The 23,273-nt window shown below is 43.4% G+C and overlaps 1 long non-coding RNA gene across 4 annotated transcripts in view; it reads right to left on the reverse strand.

The window, feature by feature from the left end:
* Window positions 1-22,044, reverse strand: part of LOC143974098 (uncharacterized) — a 141,473-nt gene extending 119,429 nt beyond the window's left edge. Inside the window, exon 1 of one of the 4 annotated variants that reach the window (XR_013272162.1) lies at window positions 21,747-22,044. This is a non-coding gene — a long non-coding RNA (uncharacterized LOC143974098). The remainder of the gene's footprint in view (window positions 1-21,746) is intronic. The other 3 variants (XR_013272164.1, XR_013272161.1, XR_013272163.1) reach the window with 3 other exon arrangements.
* Window positions 22,045-23,273: the final 1,229 nt, after the last annotated feature.

Here is a 23,273-nt window from a genome sequence, read left to right on the forward strand (position 1 = left end):
GCATCGCATGCCTCCCGGCGGCAGTTCACACTGCCATATGCGAACTGCTAGGAGTGTCAGTGAAATGTTAATGACACCCCCAGATCAGTTCGCATATCGCAGTGCGATCTGCAAACTCGGATCGCATGGTGTGAACACCCATGCGATCCGATTCTGCTGCGGACCAAAAAAAGGGTCCCGTGCAAATTTGCGGCGGGTGCGGCGAATGGCTGAACTCGAATCGCAGAGATCGGATGTGATTTGCACTGCAGTGCGGTGTGAATCACATCCGTTCTCATAAACCGCTGCAATGTGAACCCAGCCTTAGTGACACTGGCGACGGGGGGTGATCACGGGGTTAAACCTTTATTGGGGGGGTTAGGGGGGTACATTAGAACTAAAGGGGGCTAACCCTAACTGCCCTAACAGTTATTACAGGCATGTTCTACTGTGTAGTGTAGTGCTTGTGCAACTCACCGATGCTCTCTCCTCGGTGCCGGAACGAAAAATACCGACACGGAGGAGAGATTACATCACTTCCTCTCCTGTGTTTACATTACAGGAGAGAAAGTGATGCAATGCTTCACTCCCATTCGTCAGGAGCGATCGCGAGGGGGTGGCCATGAATGAATGGCCGCCTCCTCATCACCGATCGCTCCTGCACGGATACCGACCGCCGCAGGCACCGGGCGGGGGCCCGATCGGGCCCCCGACCCGCGGCAAGGCAGGGACGTACATGTACGCCCATATGCCTGCCCGTGCCATGCTGTCGACGTACATCGTCGTGTGGCAGTCGGGAAGTGGTTAAAGTGAAGGCGCGTGTTATACGCCAATAAATACAGTATATCCAAATAACTCACCTGAGCTCATCTCTTTACCACACACAGCCACAAAGGCAAGAGAATTCTTGTTGGGCAGTGTATTAGTGCACGGACGAAAACATTTAGCCCGAATTTTAATGGTTCAAAGAATGTCAGGCAAAATGGTCGGCCCTCAGGCATGTTGACTTCATCAAATCTGGCCCTCTTTGAAAAAAGTTTGGACACCCCTGCTCTAGTGTGTGTGCTACTAATATTGGTAGAGTAGGTAAAATATAATCTAAAGGGTACCCCCTAGTCTGAGGGGGGGGGGGTGTCCTGCCTTGGGCTGGGATTTTTTTCTGGAGGCACAGGAGAAAAGAGAGGACAGAGCGAGTAGAGAAACACTGTGGGGACTAACAAAGAGGGGAGACTGCCACATGTAGCTAGTCTCCCTTGAAGACAGCGGAGGGCTTAAGTCTTCTACATTTTTTTCCTGAGAGATCTCCAGAGAAAGTCAGCCAGGTGGGCTGGTGAAGAGTCAATCGGGCAGACTGGTGTAGAGAAGCAACCAGGTGGGCTGACATTGCCTGAAGGGGTGGAGCTGGGACCAGCAACCAAAAGGGGAGGCAGAAGGAAAGATCACATTCTGTATCACTCCATATGTGCTGCTGTTAAGGGACTGTGAGTTCCTGCCTGGTCAAAACTGAACTGACAAGGCGTCTGTCAAGTTCCCTCAGGAGTGAACCAGCAGAAGCTGTATGAAGTAGAGCAAGTGTGTGGCGGAGGAAGAAGTTGAAGAAGTTGTACAATTAAAGTTCGTCCTTGAATTTCTCGTAATGGCGCGTACACACGATCAAACAATAGGGTAGAAAAGTCTGGCAAACTGAAGTCCGCCGGACGATCCCCCCGTGTGTAGCCTCCGGCATACTTTTTTGACCCGTAAGTACGGCGGACTTAGAAAGTAGTTTTGCACTCCAATCTTCCCACCGGACTCGCATTTTGGCGGACAATCCGGCCGTGTGTGTGCCAGTCAGTCGTACTTTTGAAATGAGCGGACTTTTCCCGACCGGAGAAGTCCGCTCATTTCGAGCAGATCTCCAGGTAGGCGGGGCCTGGGAAGGAGACATCGCTGGCCCCGCCACCTGGTATGGACTTAAAGGGGAACCCCAATGCTGAAAAAAATCGGCGTGGGGGTCCCCCCAGGTCCACATCAGACCCTTGCCCGAGCACGCTACCCGGCCGGCCAGGAAAGGGGGGGACGAGCGAGCGCCCCCTCCTGAGCCATACCAGGCCGCATGCCCTCAACATGGGGGGCGCCTTGGGGAAGGGGGGGCGCGCGGCACCCCCACCCCAAAGCACCTTGTCCCAATGTTGATGAGGACAAGGGCCTCTTCCCGACAACCCTGGCCGATTTTTTTCGGCGTTGAGGTTCCCCTTTAAGTCCATACCAGGTGTTGGGGCCAGCGATGTCTCCTTCGCGGGCCCCGCCTACCTGGAGACGCGCTCGAAATGAGCGGACTTTCCTCCGCGTGCGTGGGCGAGTCCGTTCATTTCAAAAGTAGGGCGGATAGTACGGCGGACTTAGTGCGCCGTGTTAGTCCGCTGAAAAAGTGCCTTGTGTGGGCAAGTAGCCCGTTCGGAAAGTCCGCCAGACTAAGACCGTCGGATAGTCGGCTACGTGTGTACACGGCATTACAGTCACGTAGGCATCCCATAACCCCCCTATCCCCATCCAAGTTGTTAACCCTCTAATAAAGCAACAGCAAAAACATAGCTGAGGACTGTTTTCTGACTATTGTGAAGAGTCTGTGTGCTTGGCTGTGCAGGAATGAGGGATCCCTGTTCATCTGCAGCTCCAACGCCGGGTGTGCTACAAGGGTATAGGCAACTTTTTTAACAAGACTTCTATTTAGCCTTAACTCCCCTTTAATGTCACTTCAAAAAATCACTATTATTCTCTTATATTGGTTTTTGGAATCTACAAATGCAGCCATTTGAAAATCGGATGGAAGCTTTAGCACTGGGAAACATGTTTTGATAGATAAGTAGTGTGATCCAAGTGAAACCTGATATTAACACCCTGTAAATACAATAATTATTTGAATATTTAGTATATGAAGTATACTGTATGCATTTTAAAGCCCAAATCTAACCAAATTTATATTACTATTTTGAATTTAGAGGTGACTGGAGGAGACAGGAAGGGCACACATTGCAATATAAATTAACAGAAGTTTTAACATTTGAACATATAACTGAGCTATACATTTTAGAAGTGATGAGGGGCTAGAACCTCTGACATGTTTTTATTGAAGAGATTTCCTATTAAGATCCTGTCTCCAGATAGAAATGAGGGGAAAATTCCTAAAATGAAGACAAAGACACTAATAAAATTGCCAGAGGATCTCACCCTTCCTTAGTCAAAGATAAATTGTGTCCTGTAGTGACATGGCTGGCAGGAGGAACCACAGCAAGTGGTGGGGAACAGGGGAATTTATTCTCCTAAAGTGTCAGATTCTGTGGGCTTAGCTGGTGATTTATCTTTAATATACTGTACTTTTACATAAATAGCCAGGTGGGTCACTGCCACTGTCAACACTTGTGTGTACCCTCTAGGGAAAAACTACATTCTTGAAAAATAATGTTTTCCTTATTTCTATAACTGCTTGCCTTTATATATCTTTTTTGCGTGTTTATCCGCATTAAAAAGAAGTTTTCTTAATATGTGACTACGTATACTTTTTATCACAATTAATGTATGCAGTTCTGTACTGAAGCATTAAGATGGACCTAAATACCGGTATATATTTTTCTATTTAATTCATTATTAAAAAATAAAAAAATTCTATTTTTCGAACAATTTCTCTGAAGGTAACCCAGCAGAGCGGCTTCGATTATTTGGAAAGCTGGTAACCAAAAGGACGCCCCGGGCACCAGTCTTTTCTTATTTCAAGTAGGAAATTCTGATCGGAGCCCATTTAAGTCTAATGTTGCCCTTTTTAGGTTGAGCTCCTTTGCAGCTAGGCCTCCAGCCCTGTCTCCCTCCTGGGCAAGTTGTTACAATTGCTGTGCTGCTTTGGGTCCCTATACCCAGCAGCGTTCGTGATGTGCTGGCAATTTCCAAGATGGCAGATCTGATGATCGTGCATGCTTGATACATCGTTACCGCATCTTGTATTGCGCTTGTGCACTAGCATCCTTGTTGACGTCCGCGTTCTGGAATTGATTTCAGATGCTTCCAGAACGGGGGGTTATGAACGCAGCTCTCAACGCCATCATCTATCAGAGGGCCCACACAATAGAGAGAGTGTATATCTCTCCTCTCCCTCCACACCAGCTACATCCTTTACTGATAGGTAAGCTGAACATGCTATGCTGTCTGATTGCTGTTCACTCGCTCTCTTTGAACTATTTATTTTATGGTAAACTCTTCTATTATGCACAAACCCTTATCTTCTCAAAAAATACCACTTTTCATCTGGCTTGTTTTTCAGGCAAGTAATTTCCGATGCAAATTCCATCCAGGGGAACCAAATACTGGGTTTCTTTTGGTGGAGTGACATTCAAACAGCCTTGGGTTCTACTACCCCAGATTTACATGGGCAATTTTTCTTTCCTCACAGGCTTAAACACTCAGCCTGAATGATATTTTCCCTTTCCTTTTGATACTACCAGCATCAATCCAGGTAATTTTTTACCACTACCTTTTATCTCCTTTTTAGGACAATCTGGGTTTAAATATAGAGTTATATAGATGTACAATTATATGTGGGCAAAGGGGATATGTCCCCGGTATACCTTCCATACATATACTATATATAAACATACTGTATATGCTTCCTTTTCAGCATTCAGTTCGTTTATATCTACTTCGCCCCCTGCAATATATGGAGTTGTCTGCTTGAAATACTAGAAATTAAAAGCTCAGGCGTCGCATTTTGCAAAGTTTTCATACTTGGTAAGTCCTTCCATGCTTCAACAATATTATTTTCTTTGTAAAATTTGTTTTTGGCGATATTCAATATATACATAAGTGTATCTTTATGCACCCCTGTTTTTGATTAAATCGTAATTAATTATAATTCTGTAGTAATTAATCCCATCTTTGTTGTTGTTTTACTTTCCTCAGTAATCATTTCATACAGCACTCTAGATATTCCTGAAGAAGCTCACTCGAAGCGAAACATGTAGAGTGGTAGTGTCTGTATATGTATATGAAATGAATTTGATATGCAACAAGGGATTTTTTATGATAATGTTTTTATTGACATCAATAAAGTATATTTTTTAGAATTACAAAATACTAAATTTTTTTCTTCGACATCTATAAAGTCCCACAGTTTTCCTTTTTTTCATGTATTTAACGCCATATCGTTTTGTGTGCGTTACTGCCAGTTTAACACCATATAGTTCTGTGTGCGTTACTGCCAGTTTAACACCATATAGTTTTGTGTGCATTACTGCCAATTTAATGCCATATAGTTCTATTTGCATTACTGCCAGTTTAACGCCATATAGTTTTGTGTGTTACTGCCAGTTTAACACTATTTACTTCTGTGTGCATTACTGCCAGTTTAACGCCATTTACTTTTGTGTGCGTTACTGCCAGTTTAACGCCATATAGTTATGTGTGCGTTACTGCCAGTTTAACGCCATATAGTTTTGTCTGCCATACTGCCAGTTTAACGCCATATAATTTTTTGTGTGTTACTGCCAGATTAACGCATATAGTTTTGTGTGTGTTACTGCCAGTTTAACGCCATATAGTTCTGTGTGTGTTACTGCCAGTTTAACGTCATATAGTTCTGTGCATCACTCTACGTTTGGCGCATTATATTGCAGTATATTATAGTGTATACGTGCAGTAGGTCTGTGTAGCGTGAGTACTTAAATTAAAGTGCACCATACACCACTTTACATTGATTAAAGTGCATCTACGTACAGATTTAAACTTCTTCTTTACATTTGCTTATAAGCACCGACCCCTCCCTCCCAATAATGTCTGGGAGGACAAAAAGGAGAGGCAGATGTTCCCTTGGCACTGTAAAGGGGCCAGCAACAAATGTGTCCACAGGCAAAGGTGGACATGGTGGTCAGTCCTCAGGCAGGGCATAATTTCCTCGGTTTAGTGAGTTTGTAGTGGTAGTAGTGGTAATGATGAAGATGGAGGAGATGGAGATGATGAGATCACTGATGCAACTTGGGTGCCAGATAGAGCAGAGGAAGAAACTGAAGGTGAGGTGGCACAACCCCAAGGAGCCCGACATCAAGAAAGAGTAGAGAGCAGCCATCCTATTCCATCACATTCTGCAGCTGTTATCTCCCAGCTCACTCGCCAAAGCTCAACTGTGGGTGCCTTTTTCAGCACATCTGCAGCAGATCGCACTGTTGCTATCTGCAAACTGTGTTTCAGGCACATCAAATGTGGCAAAACACCAACCATTTGGGTACCATATGCTTAACAAGGCATTTAACGTCCAACCACTCAGCCTGTTGGCAAGAGCACCTAAAAGCCACACAAAAGGGGCACAAATCTGTCCCTCCTCCTCCTCCTTACCCACTTCAGTCTGCCCCTGCTATACCGAGTAATGGCTCTCAGCAGCCTCCACTGACAGGGATGATGGTATAGTACAGGGTGTCTCCGATCCTAGCAGGCCATTCCATCTCTCTACCATCACATGGAAGGAAATGTTCTGGCTTTGTTGGGCAAGGCAGTCATCTATAAAATCCACCTTACTGCTGACATGTAGTCCAGCAAGTATGGGCACGGACAATATATTTTTTTCACAGCACACTGTGTAACGCTGCTTGCAACTCAAAAGGATGCAGGACAGGGCTCGGTGCTGCAGCTTGTTGTGCCCCCCACATCTCCATAGAGCTGGTGGTGATGATACCAGACCTGTGAGCATTACCCCCTCCTCCTCCCCCACCACCTCCATGCTCTCCTCTGTAGAATTGTCCTATGAACATCAGGAACCCCCTAAGCATTCAAAGGGCTATTCCCAAAGTCATGTCAAAAAGTGCCATGCAGTGCTTCAGCTGGTGTGTTTAGGGGACAGGAACCACACCGGAGCAGAGATTCTTGACGCACTGCAGGCACAGGCCCAGAAGTGGTTCACACCATGCCAGCTGGAGCCAGGAATGGTGGTGTGTGATAATGGCTCAAACCTTCTGTCCGCCCTTAGACAGGGAAAGTTGACACATGTACCATGCCTGGCATATGTCCTCAATTTGGTGGTGCAGTGTTTACTAAATACGTACCCAGGGTTGCAAGATGTGCTAAAGCTGGCCAGAAGAGTCTGTAGCCATTTCAGGCAGTCATTCACAGCGAGTGCTTGGTTGGCTGAAATGCAAGTAAACCGCCTGATTTGTGACCTGCCCACCAGGTGTAACTCGACATTGTCAATGCTACAGCAGCTATACATGCAGCAGATGGCCGTCAGGAGTAGCAGAGAGTGTTTTGGGTGTAAATCATGCTGTGTGTATGAAAATTGTATTAATTGACAGCTGTTTCAAAAAAATATAAAAATTCAGTTTTTTTTCTTTCTTTATTTTCCCAAAACTTGGCAAAAAATGTGCTCTTCTGATCCCAGCGCTCATGTGTAGATGAACAAACTAAATTGAATTAACTATGCAGAATAAGCTGCTGCTATAAAACAAATAAAACCATATAACTTATGCAAAAAAAGACACTAATGATCGTTTCAGCATTAGCAAAGCTCTCCTAGTGCTAAGCGCACTGTATGCTTGAACAGTTCAGTGTATATCACTCTTTGTAAAAGTTCTTAGAGATGGATAATGCAGCATGCATCCACTAGAAAGTGTTTATAGGACAGATAGGATCTTTAAATTCTATCACCACCACACCATGTGAGCGTCACTCCCCTATGGTAATGAACTCACCACAACTGCAAATTCAATAAGCCTTGTATTTCTTTTGTTGGCATGTGTCACTCCTAATGAAGGGTCTTCCTCAGATCGTAATTATCCATGTAACATGAAAAGAGTGGGGACAAACCACATAGGGTAATCCTGTTTTGAAATTTTATTCAAACTCCCCCCCCCCCGTGATTAAAATGGTGCTTATAAAGACAAAATCTCATTGAATAATAGAGTAGTGCTGTCCAGCCAGCCTGTGTACTCTCACTGCTTCCTGGATAACCTGATCGCGGTGATTCCCGGGACGAGTCACAAGCCGCCGACAGTGTAGTAAGGCCATGTGGTCACCATTAATGTGTTTTGTCATCACATCTTTGTCACAGGGTGTGGCCACGCAGCACAGCTCATTCTATTTATAAGAGAACCTTCAGGGTATTAACCCTGGATGGTCATATCGAAACCGCTCAACTCGGACATCACCACAGCCAGTGATATACAAATACTAAGCCCTCACACACGCAATGAAAAGCACAGATCTCGTCAGAAGACGCAGATCGAATTATCCTTAAGATTACATATTAATCACATTGGAGTCAGATTTCTCCGTTCTCCTTTCCCAATACATCTCCTACCTGTGGGCATAGATTTGCACATTAGTAGCATTATATTACTGCTCATATTAATGAGAGTACTCCAAATAAAAACGTTACATTAGAGCTCACTACATGTGGTCTGCCTCATTCATATCAAAAGTGCAAGACACGAGAATGGTGGAATACAGAGATTAGCAACATAAAATTAGAATTAGATTTAAAATTAAAATATCACTAGCATGTTTCACAAGCTTAATCATTCAGAGTAAAACATCATATGCAATAAATAGCAATAATTAATAATAATTAATAATAATGCAATAAATAGTTACTGAACAGACCATCAGCGAACAAAAATTCAAATAAGTTTTGACAATGAATCAGAGGTAGATGAACTATTACAATAAAAATGAACACAAATAAAATGAATTAAAAATCATTTAAAATATGAGTCCTGCGGGGTTTCTATTATCTTTGTTGTCTAAAATGTAAGGAGATGCTATGATTCTTGAAGCCTAAGAAGATATTATGTATATGCTCTGAAATGCGTATACCGAAAGTTCTTTTGGTCCTGCCAATATACATTAGCCCACATGGGCACTCCAGTGCATGCAATATATGAGTGGACATACAGGAGATAAATTCCTTTATCTCTAACTCTCTGTCATTAGCAGTCGATCTAAATCGAGTTAGACCTCTAATATGTGTATTGCCTTGCTGGCAAACCCTACATTTTCTACATGCATAGTAGCCTTTCTATCCCAGAACATTTGAGGTCTACTCAGTGGATCCAGAACTTTTTTAACCACACTATCACCAAAAGAAGAGGTTTTCCTATAAATAAAAGGTAGGTCACCTGTGAGGGCCTTGTTAAGAATCCTATGCATTTTCAGAATACCTTAATTCAGAATATATTTCTTAAAGATAATAATCATCCTTAGGTTTTTTCTCTCTACTAAACATGATTCCTGTGTTACTGAACTTACTTCATGAATCACCTTATCTAGCTGCTAGGGGTTATATCCTTTTTTCAAGGAACCTCTATGTAATTGTGGTTGAGCCCAAAAGTCCACGTATGAGGAGTAATTCCTCCTGATATGCATGAACTGCCCCTTGGAATATTCCTCAACCACAATGGATGGTGGCCACTGCTCATGGGGAGTTAACTATTGCGATCAGTGGATTTGAAAAAACATTTGTATACAATTGATTCTTTTGTTTCATAATGGTTACATAGTTGACTTGTTCATCACTGCAATGGTACTCTAATTTGATGTTGTTGTTTTTGGTGTTCAACTCATAGGAGAACTCAATCAAAGAAGCTTCTGTACCAGACCAAATGAAAAACATATCATCTATAAAGCATTTGTAGAATAAAAGCTCACTTCTACTTTTTCCAAAAATAAATATATTTGTCGTCCCATTCACTCATGAAGAGATTAGCAAGGCTGGGTGCAAATTTCGCGCCCATCACAACACCTCTCTTCTGTGTATAGAATTTGCCATCACACCAAAAATAGTTATGTGATAGACAAAATTCTAATGCCATCCTCAGAAACCTTTTTTTTGCAAAAGGTAGATCATTCCTCCAACCAAAGGCCCAATTTAGGGCCAGCAATGCATCGTCATGTTGAATAACCGTATAAAACTATGAGACATCAGTTGTTACCAAGAAGATCTCAGTATGTTCAGGCAATATTACCTCTTTTAACATTTGCAAAAAGTTTCTAGTGTCTTTCAAGTAAGCTTTTGTATTTATGCAAAAAATGGTCTAAATATTGATCTACTCTTGATGTGACTGAGCCAATGCCATTGGCAATCGGTCTGACTGGAGGATTCAGAGGATCTTTGTGTATATTTGGTAATGTGTATATCGTGGGAATTCGACTAAAGCTGGGTAACAAATGTCTTTTTTCCTTCTTGGTTAAAACTCATGTATACTAACCATATTTTATTAGATTATTAAGAACCCTCCTATACCTATTAGTAGTATCTAATTGGGCATAAGTTTCATTGTCTGAAAGCATATTCAACAATTGGGAGTGGTAAAAAAAATCTCTAAAATTACCACCCCTCCCTTATCAGCAGGATGGATTATCACTATCACAACATCTTCCTTGTTCTCCAATGCCTCTATGCCTTCCTGAATATATCTAAGACTGACATTATTTTTGGGAACTACCTCTTCCAAAACTTTTAGAACAAGTTGTTTAAATACTTCGACATAATGATTCAAAGTTGTGGTTGGTTGAATAGAGACTTGTTCTTCAATCCGCTATCAACTCCCAAAATTCCTATTTACTATAATTTTACTACCTAGAAAGTATTTATTCATATTTAGTTTTCTAATATGCTTTTGTAAATAATACACATAGAGAAGTCCAGCCTGAGCTTTTTAGGCTGGGCTTCTACTCTGGGTCACAGGAGTGAAATTTGTTTTGTTCATATATATATATGAAAACACCTTTTAACAATTTTTTTGTTAATTCAACATTAGTTAAATTGTATATCCCATTCATTCTATCTCCCTTCTCCTTTTTTTGCTGGACCCTTGGTCCAGCTCTACACCCTCTCCATCTCTTATCATTGGAGGTCCTGATGGATTGAAGGGCTTCTCCCAAATGGGAGGATTTCACCATTCCTGTCCTCTTGGTGGATAGGAGGATTGTGGTGGATGTCCCCTCCAGGGTCAGCTCTCACATCCTATTAGATAACCTCTCATACCTCTCCCTAAAAAAGAAGGTCGTGGGGAATGTGGGGTGGACTAACTCCTAAGATTCTCCAAAGGGCCTTACCTATTGTAAGTATTTATAGGGTTCCCAATGACCTGTGTTATTTTGATCATTTCTTTGATGATGTAACATTTGAATATTACCTCTCAAGTAATGATTATTATCTCTTCCCCTATTAGTCTGAACAGGGGATATAGGTCTTAAATCTCTCTTAGGTGTGTTCATTTGAGGTGCTGGTACATTTGGCCTTTTCCCAGTATTACCTGTTTAGTTATTTATTAAAGAGGGAATTACTTCTACTTTTCCCTGAGTCATTGTAGACTGTGGGTCTGTGTTATGTAAAATCACCTAAATCCTTACAAAATGTCTTAATTTTTTTCTTTTGTGTTTATCAGTTTTCTAAAATGTGTTCTTAATAACACTTTTTATTTGGAGTACTCTCATTAGTATGAGCAGTAGTATAATGCTACTAATGTGCAGATCTATGCCCATGGGTAGGAGATATGTTGGAAAAAAGGAACGGAGAAATCTGACTTCAATGTGATTAATATGTAAAAAAGTATTATTTGATCTGTGCCTTCTGATGCAGATCGGTGCTTTTCATTGCATATGTGAGGGCTCTGTATTGGTATATTACTGGCTGTGGTGATGTCTGTTTTGAGCAGTTTCAACATGACCATCCAGGGTTGATACTCCGGAGGTTCTTTTTCAAATAGAATGAGCCGTGTTGCATGGCCACGCCCTCTTAGGAAGACGTGATGATGAAACGCGTTAGTAACTGGAGAGTAATGCTAGTAGGGATGATTGATGATTGGGGAGTATTTGTGCTAGGAGGAGGGGGGGATTTGAAGGGTAGAGGATTTGTGCTTGGAGGGGAATGTTTTTTTTGGGGGGGGGGATATGTGCTGGGAGCATATGGGGAGAGAGAGGGTTTGAGCTGGGGGGAATGGGGGGCAAAAGATTTGTTGGGGGGAAGGGATTTTTGCTGACACATAATCATAGATCTTTGGGGGGGGGGGCGCAATTTTGCATGTTCGCCCTGGGCTCTTGATGACCTTGTCCCATCACTGCTGCTGACCACAGTTGAGGTCAGACAGTACATTGTGGGTCCTCTAAAATTTGGGCTGGCAAATTCTCCCATAAATTCACAGGTATTGTGAGCCTCAGACCCAAAGGATTTGCTACAAACCTTTGGGAGCAGCGAACCTGAATATGACTAGTGGCTAGCACCATAACTATGTAGTGGTGTCTTTAAATCAAATTTTAATGAGGATATTATCAGTGTTGTTTGTATGTTTTTGCTATATTTGTATAGCTTTGCTGTTATTTCCTCCCATAATGCACACATATTTTGGAATGTTAATTTGAAGTATTAGATTACAAGCTCCTTTAGGACAAGACAGATGATTGTACTGTTTGATAAGTGCTCGCAGTATATAAAAAAGATAAATAAAATGTAAAAAATGTATTAAGTAAATACAAAGTATTTTCCTGAAGCAAAATTGTTTACCAGGAGAAATTTTTAACACGCGGATTGATAGATCCTGACAAAGCACTAACATAAGAAGCCATGTACTAAAATGTATAATACAAGTAACATTAAACTTTCATTTTTTTTCATTAATAAATATGGCATACTTACCTGCTCTGTGCAATGCAGCCCTGATCCTCTTCTTCTAGCGTACCCCACCAGCGCTCCAGGCTCCTCCTCTTCGGCGAGTGCCCCCTGTTATCTATGGGGGCACTCATGTGGGTTCACTCCTGAGCCACCCTATCTGCATTCATTGACACAGACCAGGCGGCTTGGCCAGCCCCCTCAACACAGCATTTGATTGACAGCAGTGGGGGGGGGCAATGGCTCCCGCTGTCTGCCCAGTAAGAAGAGAGATCGAGGTGAGAGCCACTGCTCTCATGCACATTACTGGATCGGGATCGGGCTTAGGTAAGTATAAGGAAGGGGGTGGGGTGTTGGGGAGATACAGCTTTAGAACCACTTGAAGACTAATCTGGGCCAGTGTTTCCTAAAATGCAGTGTGCCACTTAAAGTGATATTAAATTTTAATCCTTGCCTATGTTTCCAATTGAAGTTGGTTCCAGGACTGCTGCCCCAGGTTTCCTGTTTCAGGGTGGCACCTTCCACTTGTAGTGTCCTATAGAGGACACTTGTATGCAGGAACTATAGCTGTGTCTCTCTGTACTGGTTGCATAAATAGAAACACACAACACTATAACCTTGGGTAGCAAGGCACTCCCCTGCAACTCAGTCACATGGCTTAGGGTGGCAGGGCAGTATTCTGCTCCTCCCCCTTAATTCACTAATACCTTAGAGACAAAGTCAAAACGTTATTGTCTACTGTTTCCAGTAAAGCCTGGAAATTCAGGGAAGCAGCGCTGAGAGAACAGGAGCCAGCAGCATTGACATTTGTAAACTGTAAGTACGGTGGTAAGAATTTCAACTATTAGGTTACTGGGGAATGTTTATTGTATTGTGCCCATTTTGTTAAGCTACTTTTTCAAAGCCACTTCTTCAGTTTCAAAGACTGTCAGGAAGATACCCCAGCAATTATACCCATTGGTAGCACAGACACCTCAGTACCATCACCATGGAATGAGGAGACGATAATACAAGAACAGGATGTGTGTGAAAATTGTTGAACCACCGTGTTTAAGTTACAACATACATAACCCCATCTTTGGTGTCAGGAAGTCTGGATAGGTGTCAATTATTTTACTTAGATTACAACTGACTCACTCACACTAGCCCACACAGGAAAACAATACAAATAGCTACATATTATCGCACAGTGTTTATATGTGAAGAAATGGCTATACCTAATACATACATGTACCTAGGAGTCAATACAGAAGACTATAGAAAAGACTGCAGCAGGTCATTTTTAATTCTCATATATCTAAGATACAACATACAGTATAATAAAAAAACACTGGAACATTTTGAAAAGATATAAGATGCTGGGACCTATCCTACCAGACAGACTGTCCTTCATTTTTAACATCAAATCTACCATTAAAAGTTAAGTGGTTAGCACTTCTGCCTGGCAGCACTAAGGTCTAGTGTATCCTGTGCAGCTGGTGTGCACAGGATTTGGTATGCACACCCTAATGTAGGGATAGACAACCTTAAAGAGGTGGAGATCTACCTGAACAACATGAGAGAAGTCAGAGAACACTGAGCACAGTGTCGCCTCCTCACACCTAAGTTAATCCTTTAATTGCTGTACTATTGTATCGCAATAGTGTGCATTGCACGGCAATCACAGGTTTAAATCAGGTGGTGAGGAGGCAACATAATACTTCCTAACCACCTGTCAAACACACTTGGATTGCTTTTCAGAGGAGTAGCAGTGCCTGCTGCACTTGTGAAAGAGGGCTTAGTTGAATTCCACAGCGGCACCCTTAGGGTTAATTCACACGTAAAGTTGGGGGGGAGGTGGTAAAACCAGGTGGTTGAGTTTACCACCCCCAATCCTTACCTCCTTTAGCTGCTGAGACAGCAGCCAAAGATGTACACATACTGCAACACAAAATAAATCCCCTATTGCTTTTGGTGGGTGTTACCGCCTGATAATTCAAGTAAATGCAGGGCACTTGCAGAGCAGTCTCATTCACTTGAATGGGTCATGCTTGGCAGGTGCTACACCCATCAACCATGACAGGGCGTATAACTCCTACTGCGGCTGCGACATTTAACCACTTTCAGACCGGACCATTTTGCTGGTAAATGACCAGAGGTCTTTTTACACTTTGGCACTGCGCTGCTTTAACTGGTAATTGCGCGGTCATGCAATGTTGTACCCAAACAAAATTTGCGTCCTTTTCTTCCCACAAATAGAGCTTTCTTTTGATGGTATTTGATTGCCTCTGCGATTTTTATTTTTTGCGATATAAACGTAAAAAGACCGCAAATTTTGAAAAAAAATGATATTTTCTACTTTTTGTTATTAGAAAAATCCAATAAACTCAATTTTAGTCATACATTTAGGCCAAAATGTATTCAGCCACATGTCTTTGGTAAAAAAAAAGTCAATAATTGTATATTTATTGGTTTGCGCAAAAGTTGTCACATCTACAAACTAAGGTACGTTTTCTGGAATTTACGCAGCTTTTAGTTTACGACTGTCTATCTCATTTCTTGAGGTGCTAAAATGACAGGGCAGTACAAAACCCCCCCAAATGACCCCATTTTGGAAAGTAGACCCCCTAAGGAAATTGATAAGAGGCATGTTGAGCCCATTGAATATTTTATTTTTTTGCCTCAAGCGATTGAATAATGACAAAAAAAAAATTTTTTTTTTTTTTTTACACAAAGTTGTCACTAAATGATATATTGCTCACACATGCTATGGGCGTATGTGAAATGACACCCCAAAATAAATTCTGCTGCTTCTCCTGAGTACGGGGATACCACATATGTGGGACTTTTTGGGAGCCTAGCCGCGTACAGGGCCCCGAAAACCAAGCACCGCCTTCAGGCTTTCTAAGGGCGTAAATTTTTGATTTCACGCCTCACTACCTATTACAGTTTTGAAGGCCATAAAATGCCAAGATGGCACAAAACCCCCACAAATGACCCCATTTTAGAAAGTAGACACCCCAAGCTATTTGCTGAGAGGCATGTTGAGTCCATGGAATATTTTATATTTTGCCACAAGTTGCGGGAAAATTACAAACTTTTTTTTTTTTTTTTTTTTTTCACAAAGTTGTCACTAAATGATATATTGCTCATGCATGCCATGGGCATATGTGAAATGACACCCCAAAATAAATTCTGCTGCTTCTCCTGAGTACGGGGATACCACATATGTGGGACTTTTTGGGAGCCTAGCCGCGTACGGGGCCCCGAAAACCAAGCACCGCCTTCAGGCTTTCTAAGGGCGTAATTTTTTGAGTTCACTTCTCACTACCTATTACAGTTTTGAAGGCCATAAAATGCCAAGATGGCACAAAACCCCCACAAATGACCCCATTTTAGAAAGTAGACACCCCAAGCTATTTGCTGAGAGGCATGTTGAGTCCATGGAATATTTTATATTTTGCCACAAGTTGCGGGAAAATTACAAACTTTTTTTTTTTTTCACAAAGTTGTCACTAAATGATATATTGCTCACGCATGCCATGGGCATATGTGAAATGACACCCCAAAATAAATTCTGCTGCTTCTCCTGAGTACGGGGATACCACATATGTGGGACTTTTTGGGAGCCTAGCCGCGTACGGGGCCCCAAAAACCAAGCACCGCCTTCAGGCTTTCTAAGGGCGTTACAGTTTTGAAGGCCATAAAATGCCAAGATGGCACAAACCCCCCCCCCAAATGACCCCATTTTAGAAAGTAGACACCCCTAAATTTAGGGGTACACTAGTGAGACTAGGTAATAAATGGCGGGTGCCCTGAAACTATAAAAAAATAACTAACCAACCAGCGTCACCTGTAACAGTTATATGGTGATCACTGGTGAAAGGGTTAACTAGGGGGCAATCAGGGGGCTTTATGCGGTAGTATATGGGGGTCCCTGGCGCTATAAAAAGCTGCGGCGAACCTAAATACCTACCTGCCTAACTAGCGTCACCTGTGACACTAATACAGCGATCAGAAAAACGATCGCTTATTAGGCTGGGTTCACACTGGAGCGATGCGGGAACGCCACGAATGCGCGGCGGGTTCCCGCATCGCATGCCTCCCGGCGGCAGTTCACACTGCCCTATGCGAACTGCTGGGAGTGTCAGTGAAATGTTAATGACACCCCCAGATCAGTTCGCATATCGCAGTGCGATCTGCAAACTTGGATCGCATGGTGTGAACACCCATGCGATCCGATTCTGCTGCGGACCAAAAAAAGGGTCCCGTGCGAGTTTGCGGCGGGTGCGGCGGGTGCGACACGAATTCAGCCATACTATCTGTATAGCTGAACTCGAATCGCACAGAGATCGGATGTGATTTGCACTGCAGTGCGGTGCGAATCACATCCGTTCTCATAAACCGCTGCAATGTGAACCCAGCCTTAGTGACACTGGCGACGGGGGGTGATCACGGGGTTAAACCTTTATTGGGGGGGTTAGGGGGGTACCTTAGAACTAAAGGGGGCTAACCCTAACTGCCCTAACAGTTATTAGTCACAAATGACACCTGCCGGGTGATCAGGGGGTTAAACCTTTATTAGGTAATAAATGGCGGGTGCCCTGAAACTATAAAAAAATAACTAACCAACCAGCGTCACCTGTAACAGTTATATGGTGATCACTGGTGAAAGGGTTAACTAGGGGGCAATCAGGGGGCTTTATGCGGTAGTATATGGGGGTCCCTAGCGCTATAAAAAGCTGCGGCGAACCTAAATACCTACCTGCCTAACTAGCGTCACCTGTGACACTAATACGGCGATCAGAAAAATGATCGCTTATTAGGCTGGGTTCACACTGGAGCGATGCGGAAACGCCGCGAATCCGCGGCGGGTTCCCGCATCGCATGCCTCCCGGCGGCAGTTCACACTGCCCTATGCGAACTGCTGGGAGTGTCAGTGAAATGTTACTGACACCCCCAGATCAGTTCGCATATCGCAGTGCGATCTGCAAACTCGGATCGCATGGTGTGAACACCCATGCGATCCGATTCTGCTGCGGGCCAAAAAAAGGGTCCCGTGCGAATTTGCGGCGGGTGCGGCGGGTGTGGCGGGTGCGGCGGGTGCGGCGAATGGCTGAACTCGAATCGCACAGAGATCGGATGTGATTTGCACTGCAGTGCGGTGCGAATCACATTCGTTCTCATAAACCGCTGCAATGTGAACCCAGCCTTAGTGACACTGGCGACGGGGGGTGATCACGGGGTTAAACCTTTATTGGGGGGGTTAGGGGGGTACATTAGAACTAAAGGGGGCTAACCCTAACTGCCCTAACAGTTATTACAGTCACAAATGACACCAATGCAAAAAAAAAAAAAAAAAAAAAAAAAATGACATTGGTGTCACTGTGACTGGGGGGCAGGGGTAATTGGGGGGGTGATCGGGGGGTAAAGGGGGGGTGTGAGTGTGCCTGGCATGTTCTACTGTGTGTGGGATGTGTTGGTGCAACTCACTGATCCGCTCTCCTCCGTGTCGGAACGAAAAATACCGACACGGAGGAGAGAATACATCACTTCCTCTCCTGTGTTTACATTACAGGAGAGGAAGTGATGTCACCGGGGATTTCCATTCGTCGGGAGCGATCGCGAGGGGGTGGCCATGAATGAATGGCCGTCCCCTCGTCCGGGATCGCTCCCGAACGAAAACCGACCGCCGCAGGCACCGGGCGGGGGCCCGATCGGGCCCCCGACCCGCGGGAGGCAAATCACGTACATCTACGTGCTTATGCCTGCCCGTGCCATTCTGCCGACGTACATCGGCGTGAGGCGGTCGGCAAGTGGTTATACACCCCTGGCCACTGCGGCTAAAGGGGGGTGTGGTTGGGGGGTAATAAAAACACATTTTAACTATGGGATTTTACCACCCCCCAAACTGCAAATGTAAATTAACCCTTACTGTTCTGAGCCCCCTATAAGGCTGCTGTATTATTATTTTTTTGCAGTTAAAGTTAAAACCTTACTATTTTACAGTGCTGTGAAAAAGTATTTGTCCCCTTCCTGTTTTTTTTTTTGCATATTTCCCACACTTAAATGATTCAGATCATCAAACAAATTTGAATTATTATTTCAATTATTAAGGGAAAAAAGCTGTTCAAACCTGCCTGGCCCTATGTGAAAAAGTAATTGCCCCCTTCCATGCTGATTAATGAATGAACTGTGATTAACCACAATTTTTTGGACAGCTGAGTTAATATTCACTTGCCACACCCAGGCCTTATTACTGCCAGACCTCTTGAATCAAGAAATCGCATAAATAGAAGCTGTCTGACAAAGTTAAGCACGCTAACAGATCACAAAAAGCCACACATCATGCCTCCAGGGCCGGGAAAAGGGGTGGGCAGGAGGGACGGCTGCCCTGGGCACTGTGGTATCATGTGAGGTGGGGGGGCACCACAAGGAAATCGGGGGAGGGGATTTGTTTTGGAAAGGGAGATTTGGGGGCAGCAGGGCGTAAGTATTGTTCTAGGAGGAGAAATTTGGGGGTATGCTAAAATTTAGGGGGAGAAGGAATGGGGGAAGAAGATTTGTGTTAGGAAGGATGATTGGGGCGCTTTGTGCTGGAAGGGGGGATTTCCAGTGGGGTTATTGGGAGGGGTAATCTTAGGGGTAGATCATTTGTGCTAAGAGGAGTGATTTTTGAATTGGGGGGATCTGGGGGAGGGGGGGTAAGATTTGTGCTGGGAGGGGGGGATTTCAGCAGGGGAAAAGATTTGCATTGGGAGGAGGGGGATTTATGCTGGGGGGGTGAAAAAGATTAGAGCTCAGTTTTTTTTTGGGGGGGGGGGGGGGGTTGTGATGATGCATAATGCTCATACACCTTGGGGGCGGGGGGTGCAGTTTGGCATGTTTGCCCTGGGCTCTGGATGACCTTGTCCCGACACTGCATGCCTCAATCTAAAAAAATCAAGAACAGATTAGAAACAAAGTAATTTACATGTATCAGTCTAGGAAGGGTTTCAAAGCCTTTGGAACTCCAGTGAACCACAGTAAAAGCCATTATCCACAAATGGAGATAACTTGGAACATGACGACGACTCATCCAGGAGGTTATAAAAGAACACAGAACAACATCTAAAGAACTACAGGCCTCACTTGCCTCAGGTAAGATCAGTGTTCATGATTAAACAATAAGAAAGAGACTGGCTAAAAATGGCATCCATGTGAGAATTCCAAGGCCAAAGCCACTGCTGACCAAAAAGAACACAAAGGCTCATCTCACATTTACCAAAAAACATCTTGATTATCCCCAAGACTTTTAGACAAATATTCTGTGGACTGATGAGATAAAAAATAACTTTTTGGAAGGTGTGCATCCCGTTACATCTGGCATAAAACCAATACAGCATTTCATAACAAGAACATCATACCGACAGTCAGACATGGTGGTGGTAGCGTGATGGTCTGGGGCTGCTTTGCAGCTTCAGGACCTGGACGACTTACCATAATTGATGGAACCATGAATTCTGAGCTCTATTAGAAAATCATAAAGGAGAATGTCTGGACATCAGTTTCTGACCTCAAGTTCAAGTGCACTTGGGTTATGCGCAAGACACTGATCCGAAACACAACAGCAAGTCCACCTTCAAAATTGTTCAAACAAAGCAAACTAGGTTTTGAAGTGGCCTAGTCAAAGCCCGGACTTAAATTCAATTGAGATGCCCTATCATGAACTTACACAGGCCGTTCATGCTGGAAAACCCTCTAATGTGGCCGAGTTAACGACTTGCCAACTGTGTCATGCAGATATACTGCGGCACAATGGCTTTCGTGGCTTTCCTGGGTGAAATCCTGTGCAAATACGTAATACCCTTTTTTGCCCACTAGAGGGCATGTGTGCGCAGTGGTCGGCGGGCACAATCGCCGCCGGCCACACGTGGTCGTGTACATGAGCACCAGCACAAGGATTTGTGTGTGTAAACACACAAATCCCTGTGCTGTCAGAGAAGAGGAGCCATATTGTTTGTTCCTGCTAAGTAGGAAAAACAACATGGCTCCTCTCCTAGTCAATCCTATCCCCATAGAGTTAGAACACAGTGAGGGAACACACAGTTAACCCCTTGATCGCCCCTTATTGTTAACCACTTCCCTGCCAGTGACATTTACACAGTAATCAGTGCATTTTTATAGCACTGATCGCTGTATACTGTAAATGCCAATGGTCCCAAAAAGTGTCAAAAGTCTCCGATCTGTCCATCGCAATGTTGCATTACCACAAAAAATTGCAGATCACCGCCATTACTAGTAAAAAAAAATAATAATAATAAAAATGCCATAAATCTTTACAATAGTTTGCAAATGCTATAACTTTTGTGCAAACCAATCAATATCTGCTTATTGTGATTTTTTTACCAAAAATATGTAGAAGAATATATATTGGCCTAAATTGATGTAGACATTTAAAAAAAAAAATAATTGAGGGGATATTTATTATAGCAAAAAGTAAAAAATATATATATTTTTTTTAAATTGTCGCTCTTTTTTTGTTTATGTGGCAAAAAATAAAAGTGGCAGAGGTTATCAAATACCATCAAAAGAAAGCTCTATTTGTGAGGAAAATTTTTAGTTTGGGTACAGTGTTGAACGACCGTGCAATTGTCAGTTAAAGCGACGTAGTGCCAAATTGTAAAAAGTGCTCTGGTCAGGAAGGGGGTAAAATCTGCCGGGGCTGAAGCGGTTAAAACAATTCTGCAAAGAAGAGTGGTCCAAAATTGCTCTACAGCAATGTGAAAGACTCATTGCCAGTTATCACAAATGCTTGATTGCAGTTGTTGCCGCCAAGGGTGGTACAACCAGTTATTAGGTTTAGGGGGCAATTACTTTTTCACATAAAGCCAGGCAGGTTTGGACAGCTTTTTTGCCTCAATAAATGAAACCATCATTTAAAAACTGCATTTTGTTTTTCCTCATGTTATCTTTGTGTAATAATAAACTGTGTTTGATGATCTGAGTCATTTAAGTGTGACAAATATGCAACAAAATAAAAAAATCTGAAAGGGGACAAATATTTTTTCACAGCATTGTATATTCAAGTCATCATCAGTTATCTGTTTCTAAAAGCAGCACAGCAATTCTATAGCATACACACGAGCAACATAGACAGCAACTGAAATATAACCTGTTGTTCCAGTACCTTCTTCTTTGACAAGGGCTCGCAGCTTTGGCATTGGCTAACCAGCGGAGGGAGACACAGTCTGGAAGCAAGGTACCCCCAGAGGAGCAGTGCTCCCCAGCTTTCTGTTCAGTATGATCTTCTGTATGTTGTGGTTTCATATTAGGAGACTACTTTCAGTTCTGTAAGAGCGAGGCAGTATTTCTTAGTATTTCTTAGAAATTGATATGCAAAGAATACGCCTCTGCAATTTTCCGAAAATCCCCTGATGAGTCAGGGATGTCTCTTTTCTTGAAAACGATGCTAAGGAAAGTGGAAGTGAACTCTAAATACTAGTGAATGACAAAGAAATAGATGGTTTTCCAGCAATTCTTCTGCTAGTGAGTATAGGAAAACCAGAGTTTACATGATATGGGCAACAGCCAATCTGAAAGGAGGAGTCGTGTGAATTTATTTAACAGGATTTCATGAGGCTATGTTCTAACCTGCCCTAATTTCAATGATACAACAGACCATTCAATAAGGACACTGTAGAGCCTGGACTATTATTGCTAATAAGTATGGATGCAGAGATCTGCTGAAATCCTGGTTTAGACCACCAATAAAAATACATTTAGACACACTTAATTAAATTAGGATTATTTAAATGACAACGGTCATTTAAATTTTAAACAGTTCAGACTGATAGCACTGGTTGTACCTGACAATGACTATACTAAATGCACTGTATCTATACATATCCTTAGAAGCTCCCGGCCAAACTGCATTACACCACAAAGAAACAGGTCCAGTTTGCATGATGCTGATTTTGTGAAGTACTTGAAAGCATAGGCACTAAGGTCTGCTTAAACCTAAGGGGGCATGGCCAGGACATGAGAAGACGTGTGTCTCACTGCTCCACTCCAGCACAGACAACCGATCCTCTGCCAGCAGTGATCCGGCGCTGACACATGGCTTTCCAGCTGGCTACCGATCCATTCGCCCCCCCGGTCCACCCACAGGCCCTCTGCACCCATGGGAACGCAAAGAAAAATGAAGAAAACATGACCTCCGAAATCCAAGATGGCGCTGCCGTGGCCCTTGCACAGCGCACACCGAAGGGCAGTGCAAAGACCAAAGAGGGGTCCAGCAGAAGGGCACAGAAACATCAGGGTAAAGACTACCCAAGGGACATGTTATACTATTCCCAGAAACTGGGGAGACACCAGGAACAGGGTGCAGGGGGGTCTGCAGAGCCATCCCAGGCAGCAGCCCATGAGACATTAGAGCAGAGTACACTGCACACTGGATGGCAGGGAGAGTCTGAAACTTCATCAGAGCAACCCCCCTCCCGCCATACAGACACTGACAGTGAGGAGCTTGAACAACCAACTCTGGCTAAAATACTTAGGACTGTACAGGCTTGCACAGCCTATGTGAAGACTCTTAAAGAGCAATTTGGTGGACTGAGATCGGATGTTTCCCTGTTAAGGCAAAAGATTAGAGAACGCACGACTGCAGTGGAAAGCAGAGTGAGCGGCATTGAAGACAAACTCCCGCCACTTGCTC

The sequence above is a fragment of the Lithobates pipiens genome, unplaced genomic scaffold (genome assembly GCF_037356315.1).
Source record: "Lithobates pipiens isolate NorthernLeopardFrog02 unplaced genomic scaffold, aLitPip1_a1.2 Scaffold_13, whole genome shotgun sequence".
Lineage (NCBI taxonomy): Eukaryota > Metazoa > Chordata > Amphibia > Anura > Ranidae > Lithobates > Lithobates pipiens.